The sequence below is a fragment of the Cibotium barometz genome, chromosome 30 (genome assembly GCF_041138505.1).
Source record: "Cibotium barometz isolate CiBa-2024 chromosome 30, ASM4113850v1, whole genome shotgun sequence".
NCBI lineage: Eukaryota > Viridiplantae > Streptophyta > Polypodiopsida > Cyatheales > Cibotiaceae > Cibotium > Cibotium barometz.
Window position 1 is genome coordinate 4730856 of NC_141075.1, and position 11127 is coordinate 4741982.

Here is an 11127-nt window from a genome sequence, read left to right on the forward strand (position 1 = left end):
AGAATAGGAGCTGATGTAAGTAAAGCCTTGAGCTCATTGAAACTCTTGTCGGCAATGGCATCCCAAAAGAAAGCTTCCCTCTTAAGTAAATTGGTAAGAGGTGCCGCAATTGAGTGCTAGAAAGAAGATAGACCCAAAAATCCTCTCAATTGAGTTGTATTAGTAGGGGTTGGCCATTCTTTGACACATGCCACCTTCTTTGGATCAGCCCTAATGCCATTTTCTCCGACCAAGTGTCCAAGGTATTCAACCTCATTCACCACCATGAAAGTGCACTTGGTCTCCTTTGCAAACAATCTATGCTTCCTCATGACCTCAAAAACTTGCTTCACATGTACCAAATGCTCTTCTTTGCTCTTGCTATAGATCAATATGTCATCAAAGAACACAAGTACAAATTTGAACAAGAAAGGAGCCAACACCCTATTCATGAGTGCTTGGAAGGTGGCCGGGGCATTCGTGAGACCAAAAGGCATAACCATGAAATGAAACAATCCTCTTTCGGTCCTAAATGCTATCTTCTCTTCATCACCCTCCTTCATCCTTATTTGATGGTATCCCGATCTCAAGTCAATCTTGGTGAATAACTTTGCCCCTTTCAGCTCATCAAGAAGATCATCGATGCGAGGTATGGGGTATCTATTCTTGATGGTTACCTTATTCAAATCACGGTAATCTATGCACATAGGAAAGGAACCATCCTTCTTCTTCACTAATAGAACGGGAGATGCAAATGGAGATTGTGAGGGTTGAATGAGACCCATGGAAAGCAATTCTTGCACTTGCTTTGCCACTTCTTCCCTTTCCACCTTTGACAACCGGTAAGGAGGTTTGTTCACAACCTTTGCATTCGGCTCAAGTACAATGGCATGGTCGATTTCCCTCTCTTTGGTGGCAAACTCTTTAGCACTTGGAAAATGTCCTCATAATCCTTGAGAAGAGCTGCCATATCCTTGTCTATGTGTTGTCCATTGCTATCCATCCCTTTCTTGAGTGACATGCAACACATAGACTGTTCCAAGAGTTTTGAGTTCCTTCTTGAGATTCTTTGAAGTGATCAAAGAAAGCTCTTTTGGTGTATTTCCAGCCAATACCACAAGCTGTCCATCATGTGAAAAGCTCATAACACCTTGTTGAAGGTTCATGTGAAAATCACCAAGAGAAGCCAACCAATCACATCCCATAATCACATCAATGGGCCCCATGTCCAATACTACCAAGTCACCTTCCCAAGCATATGAAGAGGATAAACTCACTCTTGTTGAAGGGCAAAACAAATTGGCTTTTTCATTCTCTCCATTTGCCACTTGTACTTGGAAGGTTATGGGTAGCTCCGTCGGAGATAGTTTGAGAGAGTTGAGGGATTTGGAGTTAACAAAACTATGAGAACTCCCTGAATCCACCAAGATGTGTGCAACTCTCCCAAAGCTCTTGTGAAATGGAACATACATGGGCTGCATTTTCTGCATTTCCTGCATCTTTTAGTATATTGTCCCTCAAAATGCATTCATGATCCCTTCCACCGGGGTCGAAAGGAAACTCATCCTCTCCTTTGATAAAAGAATGACCCTCCAAGTCTTCTTCATGTGTCTCCTCACTGTAATCTTCAAACTCTTCCACATCATGAGATGACTTGGAATCGTCATCCTCATCCATAATGATCATAGTAGCCACCACTTTCTTTGATTTGCAAATGTGCCTGGGTGACCACTTCTCTTTGCATTTAAAACATAGGCCTTTGCTCCTCAATTCCTCAATCTTAGGATCACCCACACCAACCTCATAGCCTCTTTGATAGTGCTTGGTCTTTGTGCCGAGACATCCGCTTTGATGTATGAATCTAGACCATGCACAAACTTCTTCAATCGCATGCCTTCATTGAGTCCATCCACAAACATAGAGAGCTTCATGAACTTCTTAATGTATTCCCTAACCGACATGCCCTTTTGTGTGAGTTCATACCATTCTTCATGGTATCGGTCAAGAACCAAAGGCGACACAAATGTCATATTCATTTCATGCTTGAGTTCTTCCCAAGTATGTGGCATAACTCCTTCCTTGAGCATATGTCTCCACCATTGATGTGCATAGTCTTCCAAATGCAAGGATGCAAAATGCACTTTGTCCCTTTCATTCTTCGGATAGAGCTGAAAGTATGTATCCAACTTATTCATCCATTCTTCCAACTCATGTGGGGCTGAACCATCACCCTTGATTGAACTTAGAGAGTGAAATCTTGTCCTTTACATCCTTTGACACGGTTGACGATGCATTCTCATGATGGTGCGAGGGCTTGTGCTTTTGCATTTGCACAAAAGATCCAAGGAATTGTGCAAAATCCTTGTACTCCCTCTTGAGGAAATTTGGCATTTCCATCCACCTATCATGAGCTTCTCTTTGTCTCTCAATGAATGACATATGTTCCCAATCAAGCTCAACCACATCATCCATATCATACATCTCCTCTTCAAGCATGGAGAACTGATTTGCTTTGGGTTTCAAAGGTACTCTCCTCGGATCCCCAAAATTTGACTCCTCATGTCTGAATGTAGGTGCATGTTTCTTTCCATCCAATTGAGAAGGACCCGCTTGGAATGTAGTAAGCTTCATCTCCCACATAGAAGGCCTCCTAGCATCCGCCATGAATCCAAAAGTGACATTCTTGGTGGAATGCTCATGTGTTACCTTGGGAGAAACCTCTTGTACCATGGGTAGCTTGCCTTCCCTATGGCCTTCAAAAGCTATCCCAAATTGCTTGCCTTCATGTAAAGCACCATGACCACTATCATAGGAAGGTTGGCTCATTGGCCGAGCGACCCTCTCTTCCAAAACTTCCATCCTTGTAGCCATAGTGTCAAGCCTACCATTGACTTCCACCCTTGTAGCCATCGTGTCCATCTTAGCATTCATTTCCATCAGCATTTGCATGATCAAATCGATGGGTATGGCATGCGAAGATTGTGGGGTGTGCTTCTGGGCACTTCCGACATTCAACTCCTCATTCCCTTCTCTTGAAGTATGCCCAAAAGTATCCCCTTCTCTTGAAGTGTGCCCAAGAGTATCCTCCCGAGCATCCAAAATTCCTCATTCCATCATTGCCTCTTCATCTTCTACCTCTTCGAAAGCCAAAGTGTTGCGCCTCGGTCGCCCTTTTGGCTTCGGCCCCATGGAAACCTTCGGTTTCAGAAATTTGGCTCTAAATCGGTTTCAGAAATTTGGCTCTAAATTGAGGTAGGGATGTCCGATTGAAATGATCTAAAGCTTGTTGGAGAGCTAATGAAGTGTACTAGACCACTATGCAAAGACATGTAAGAGATGAGGTGTGCTACTATTCTCTGTTTTAGGGTTTACAGGGTTATAGGCTGAAACGGTATTTTGGGTATAACTTGAGCTAGAAATATCCAAATGCAAAACTTTCTAGCTCAAATTGAAGCCTTCGATGAGTACTACAAGCGTATGTAATTGGATCTAGAAGACCTTCAAACCCCTGTGAGACTGAATTAGGGTTTATTGTTTCTGCAAAAACCCTGAATTCTACCCCAAAGAGATATCAAAATGCAAAGGTTAAGGGCTCGTTGGGTAGCTCTAAGGAAGCACTAAGAGCTCATATGGTCCCTTTTAATTCAGTCCAAAAGGGTTGAGACTGAATTAGGGTTTTTGTGAATCTGCAGATTCTTGCCAAAGTGACCCTTTTTGTGCCCAATTGATCCTTGTTTGCTCCCAAACCAATGTCAACACCTTCCACACCTCATTGGCATCCTAAGGTCTGCAAATTATGCTCCACAAGCTTCAATTGTCCATGTATGACCAGAAATTTGAGAAAATTTTGACATAGTCTCCTTTGTTTTAGGAGCTAAATCTCAATTTTTCTCAAGTAACAATGCAAAAGTCCATAATCCTCTTATCAATTCCCATCCATTACATAGCATGTGCCTCAACTTGCATCACCAAAAGGCATACAAATTCCTTGCAATTCCAAGCATTCATGAGGGACTAAGGAAAGCGGCCTATGAGTGTAGCACTATGTTACGAAGGATCCTAGAGGGTGCTGACCATATGGTGCTCGGGCTCTGGGTCGCCTAACAATACCCACACGTGCATCATGGAAGATATTGGAACAATGAGTAAGAGTTGTTTTTCGAATTTGGGCATGGATCTAGTTGATTGACCTTGCTGCTCCTCAACAGATGAGTCCATAGCTCTTTTATATGGATCCATTGGTTGATCTTGCTGATCTTCAATGGAGATTCCATTTTGTTAGGTGAATATATTGTCGGTTACTATGAGCTAGGAACTATCGAAAAGGCCCTTGAGTGGACAGGTGGTGAGCGTTCTGGTTGCCAATGATGCCATAGGTACATCGATGAAGGAATGATTGGAAATAAGGATTCAATCGGAGATTTTGAGGATTATGATCAGTGACACAATGGTTTTATTAAAAGATTATTTTTTGAGATTCTGTGAAAAAGGTAATTTCATATTGGTGGGTATATAAGTGGTGGGACTAGTTTTAAGTTTGCATGAATATCCAGCTAGGGCAGGCGCGTGGGAACTCTTTTCCCTGGTACTTGGAACAAAACCTAACCAAATTCTTAATTGGATCCCATCACTACAGTGGTTGGACGGTTGGCAGGCTGGACTGATAAATCCCTAAATTGAGACTCAATTCTGTTATGGTACGATAGATGAAGTAAATCCCAGACAAAAATTGTTCCATGGAAAAGAATCAACGGTTGTGCCTCTCAATGAGGAAAAAAGCATTGGTCTCTATGATCCAAGTGTAATCTTTTTCCTGATCTAATTATGGGACTTATGGGTTTGGTCAGATCAGTTCAGTTAGTTAAGGCTTTTGACTACGTTAGAGAAAAATTTATCCTGGAGAAATCGCTCGTGCTTTCCAAGCAAGGAAAGTTTTTTCGAGTTCGGTTTTGGAAGAATCGATGGATTAGTCTCTTGTCCAGATATCCGTGGTGGGCGAGGTCCGGAGTGTGGGACTTTGCCCCGTGCAAGAAGTGCTACTTCCGCTGCTAGCACCCTTGAATTGGTTGCGCAGTGGTGGGGATAGGGATTTTACAGTCTATAAGCATGAGCCTAGAGGCTTGAGCCCACTAGTAGGTGTGATGAGAGGCTAACTCATTAGATGTCTATGAGCTTGTTTCTTCAAAAATTGTGTGAGCACACAAACATGAGTCTAAAGCGCGAGTCTAGAGGCATAGGTCTAGAGACATGAGTCTAGAGATGTGTGTCCAAAGGCGTGAGTCCCATAGAAATAAGTCTCATGATCTTGACTCCCCAAGAAAAGGGATATCTAAACAAGAAAAGCAATATAGAGTGCCAAAGAAGGGGGGGACATAGTTTCACCCAAGTTTCACCCACCAATCACACCATAAGGAGCTTTGCCATCTTATTTGCTTGAGTTAGCAAATGTCATACCATATAAGGAGCTTTGCCGTCTTATTTTTTTGAGTGATCTTTGCTAGCTTATTTGCTTGAGTGAGCACCCGTTTTTACAAGATAGCACTTAAGAATATAAAGTAGCCTTACCATGAGCTTAATGTCAAATAGGGGAAGTCTAAAGTGACCTTACGACGATGAGCTTAATGCCAAATAGGGCAAGTCTGGGAAATTTGTGTACATACTTACTTAGGACTCGTAATAGTGGTTGTACCATTTCTAATTTTTAACTAGCCTATATAAGTCAATTTCCATAATAAGCATTACACATTCATTCGCTTGCAACCATAGAATACTTAAGTTTTAACTACCCTATATAAGTCAATTTTAATAATGATGATTACACATTCATTTCCTTGTATATATGCTTAAGATGTGTTCTCTTCTCTAATCTTGCTTGCTTGTGCTCTCTATTGAATCTTACATGATTGATGGATGCTTTCTAGATAGGTTTGATTGTAGGTTTTTTTTCTTTTATTAGCTTCTCCCCCATTCTACCATTTGTGAGAGAAGACCACTCCAAAGGACATCCTCTTCTTGAATTAGAGTGAGGAAGAAGTGATTTTTTGTTCATCCATTTCATAATTTTGTTCTTAGCATTCGTAAATTCAAAGTGGAATAAACTAACCCAAAAACATAAGCCACTTGTGTGTGAATTAGAGTGAGGAAGTTGTGATTTTTTGTTCATCATTGCATAAATTTTGTTCATTTACATGGTGAAATTGGTAGCTTAGAGTAGTAAAATCAACAAAAAATAATAAAAAGCATATAATCACATTTATAAACACCATAAACTTGAATTAGAAAACTTAATCACCACCATCAAATCTTAAAAATTTTAAACACCTAAAAAAACCATGCCAAACCATCTCTCGGGTTGGGAGACGTAAGTCCATAGTCCCATGAAAAAAAAACATGAGTCAACACACATAAGCTTAGAGATGTGAGCCGCCGCGGGTCAACACGTGAGCTTAGAGACATGAGTTGTAAGCCTAGAGACATGCACTGTGAGTCTAGAGGCATATAAGACATGAGTCATGAGTCATGAGGCATATAAGACATGAGTCATGAGCCAAGTCTAGAGTTGTGAGTCATGAGTCTAGAGACGTAAGTCAATAGACATGAGTTTGAAGGTGTTAGTCTGGTGCAAGTTAACACACGTGAGTCTGGTCAACCTAATAGTATACCAGTAGGCAATTCAAACAGTATGGTACTGATGTGATTCTAGGAAACCTAATATTATACCAATTAATTAAAAGTGTTTGGTAAAGCAGCTCTTGAAGACCTATAAAGACACACCTACCCTATCATACAAATTACACAGAAAATTCTTGTGCTTTATAATTATTGGGGTGGTAAGTTTAATAATTACAAGGAAAATTCATCCCACTGGCCGCATATCACCCATGATCTCACCAACCATGCCAGTGGTGTAAGTGTGGGGTCTATCCCCCAGGCGGGTCATCATTGTCCACCGTCTCACTAGATGAGCTCAATATCTCAACAACTAAAAGGTTAATTGGATCCCATCACTACAGTGGTTGGGCAGTTGGCTAACCCATGGGACTGGATGGGGTTAGGCTGGATTGATGGATCCGTAAATCGAGACTCAACTTCTGTATAATATGATAGATGAGGTAAATCCCGGATAAAAATTGTTCTATGATAAAGAATCAACGGGTGTGCCTCTCAATGAGTAAAAAAGTGTTGGTCTCTATGATCTAAGTACAATCTTTTCCCTGATCTGACTATGGGACTTACGGGTTCGGTCAGATTAGTTCAGTTAGTTCAGGCTTTTGAAAAGTTATCCTGGAGGAATCACCCGTGCTTTCCAGGCAAGGAAAGTTTTTCCAAGTTTGGTTTTGGAAGAACCAATGGATTAGTCTCTTTTCTGGATATCCGTGGGGCGAGGCCCCGAGTGTGGAACCCTACCCTGCATAAGAAGTGCTACTTCTGCTGCTAGCACCACCAAATTTGTTGCGTGCCGTGGGGTCAGGGATCTTACAATTTCCCAAGCACATCATCTCCATTTTCCACTAAGAGTATCAATTCTTTTCCCTCTAAGTACATATATAGATGGGGGGACCATGGTAGGTGTGGGAGCCAACCTTATCTCCTGTATAACAATTGACCTTGTAAGTACCTCCAAAGCGCTTTAAAGAATATAACCTCACCCTTGATTCTAATTTAACATAAACACAACCTCACCCTAGTCGACATATTAGCCATAAAAAACCCAATCTCTAAGCATAATGCTATGAGATCTTGGATTAATATCATGTTGTGCATGGTCCAGAGACTATTATCTACCCATGAACATCATTTAATGATAGTCTTGGCAATAATTTTGCCAATCAAAAGGTGCACCTAATTTAAAGGGTCCACCAAGCCACTTCCACAATAGAAGGAGGCCTTTCATGAAGATGCATACAGAACTTCTACTTCTATATCCTATCGTGCATGATTTGGGCACCATCTACCCATGCAAAATCATTCATAATAGTGGTCGTGGTGATGACCCCATTAATCAAAAGGCGTGGGTTGCTTCTACCAAAATCATTCATAATAGTGGTCATGGTCATAGCTCCATTAATCAAAAGGCATGGGTTTCTTCTACCTACCACGTGATTTTGAAGGGACCAAGCCACTTCCACAATAGAAGAAGGCCTACATGAAAAAGTTCTACTTCACATCTACCTCTTTATGCCACCTTGACCACCCCAAGGCTACCCAAAGATTATCACCAATTTGCCATACATCTAGGTCACATATCAGTTTAGAGTCTACCACTTATCCAAGCATGCCAATTTCACATTATATCTTGGACCATCTACACCTCTTCAACTTGGTAGCTAGCTTCACCACCACTAACTTGCGTGATGTGGTCACCATTAGGAAGGGGGGGTACATAGTTTCACCCACCTATCACACCATAAGGAGATCTGCCATCTTATTTGCTTGAGTTAGCACATGTCATACCATATAAGGAGCTTTGCCATCTTATTTTTTTGAGTGATCTTTGCCAGCTTATTTGCTTGAGTGAGCACCTGTTTTTACAAGATAGCACTTAAGAAAATAAACCAGCCTTACCATGAGCTTAATGTCAAATAGGGGAAGTCTAAAGTGACCTTACGATGAGCTTAATGCCAAATAAGGCAAGTCTAAGAAAATTGTGTACATACTTAGGACTCATAATAGTGGTTGTACCATTTTTAATTTTTAACTAGTCTATATAAGTCAATTTCCATAATAAGCATTACACATTCATTCCCTTGTTGCAACCATAGAATACTTAAGTTTTAACTGCCCTATATAAAAGTCAATTTCAATAATGATCATTACACATTCATTCCCTTGTATATATAATACTTAAGATGTGTTCTATTCTCTAATCTTGCTTGCTTGTGCTCTCTATTGAATCTTAAGATGTGTTCTCTTCTCTAATCTTGCTTGCTTGTGCTCTCTATTAAATCTTGCATGATTGATGGATGCTTGCTAGATAGGTTTGATTATAGGATTTTTTTCTTTTATTAGCTTCCTCCCCATTCTACCATTTGTGAGAGAAGACCAATCATCCTCTTCTTGAATTAGAGTGAGGAAGAAGTGATTTTTTGTTCATCCATTTCATAATTTTGTTCTTAGCATTTGTAAATTCAAAGTGGAATAAACTAACCCTAAAACATAAGCCACTTGTGCGTAAACTAGAGTGAGGAAGTTGTGATTTTTTGTTCATCCATTGCATAAATTTTGTTCATTTACATGGTGAAATTGGTAGCTTAGAAGAGCATGTAAAATAAACAAAAAATAGTAAAAGCATATAATCACTTTTATAAACACCATAAACTTGGATTAGAAATCTTAATCGCCACCATCAAATCTAAAAAATCTGAAACACCTCAAAAAACCATGCCAAACCATCTCTCGGGTTGGTAGACGTAAGTCCATAGTCCCATGTAAAAAAAACATGAGTCAACACACATAAGCTTAGAGATGTGAGCCGCCGCCGTTAGTCAACACGTGAGCTTAGAGACATGAGTTGTAAGCCTAGAGACATCCACTATGAGTCTAGAGGCATATAAGGCATGAGTCATGAGCCAAGTCTAGAGTTGTGAGTCGTGAGTCTAGAGACGTAAGTCAATAGACATGAGTCTGAAGGTGTGAGACATAAGTCAATAGACATGAGTCTGAAGGTAGTCTTGGCAATAATTTTGCCAATCAAAAGGTGCACCTAATTTAAAGGGCCCACCAAGCCCCTTCCACAATAGAAGGAGGCCTTTAAGATGCATGTAGAACTTCTACTTCTATATCCTATCGTTCATGGTTTGGGCACCATCTACCCATGCAAAATCGTTCATAATAGTGGTCGTGGTGATAACCCCATTAATCAAAAGGTGTTGGTTGCTTTTACCAAAATCATTCATAATAGTGGTCATGGTCATAGCTCCATTAATCAAAAGGCATGGGTTTCTTCTACCTACCACGTGATTTTGAAGGGACCAAGCCACTTCCACAATAGAAGAAGGCCTACATGAAAAAGTTCTACTTCACATCTACCTCTTTATGCCACCTTGACCACCCCAAGGCTACCCAAAGATTATCACCAATTTGCCATACATCTAGGTCACATATCAGTTTAGAGTCTACCACTTATCCAAGCATGCCAATTTCACATTATATCTTGGACCATCTACACCTCTTCAACTTGGTAGCTAGCTTCACCACCACTAACTTGCGTGATGTGGTCACCATTAGGAAGGGGGGGTACATAGTTTCACCCACCTATCACACCATAAGGAGCTTTGCCATCTTATTTGCTTGAGTTAGCACATGTCATACCATATAAGGAGCTTTGCCGTCTTATTTTTTGAGTGATCTTTGCCAGCTTATTTGCTTGAGTGAGCACCTATTTTTACAAGATAGCACTTAAGAATATAAAGCAACCTTACCACATGAGCTTAATGTCAAATAGGAGAAGTCTAAAGTGACCTTACGAGATGAGCTTAATGCCAAATAGGGCAAGTCTAAGAAATTTGTGCACATACTTACTTAGGACTCGTAATAGTGGTTGTACCATTTCTAAATTCAACAAGCCTATATAAGTCAATTTTTGTAATAAGCATTACATATCCATTCCCTTGCAACCATAGAATACTTTAGTTTTAACTGCCCTATATAAGTCAATTTCAATAATGATCATTACACATTCATTCCCTTGTATATAATACTTAAGATGTGTTCTCTTCTCTAATCTTGCTTGCTTGTGCTCTCTATTGAATCTTGCATGATTGATGGATGCTTGCTAGATAGGTTTGATTGTATATTTTTTTCTTTTATTAGCTTCTTCCCCATTCTACCATTTGTGAGAGAAGACCACTCCAAAGGAAATCCTCTTCTTGAATTAGAGTGAGAAAGAAGTGGTTTTTTGTTCATCCATTTCATAATTTTGTTCTTAGCATTTGTAAATTCAAAGTAGACTAAACTAACCCAAAAACATAAGCCACTTGTGCGTGAATTAGAGTGAGGAAGTTGTGATTTTTTGTTCATCCATTGCATAAATTTTGTTCATTTACATGGTGAAATTGGTAGCTTAGAGCATATAAAATCAACAAAAAACAATAAAAAGCATATAATCACTTTATATAAACACCATAAACTTGGATTAGAATTCTTAAT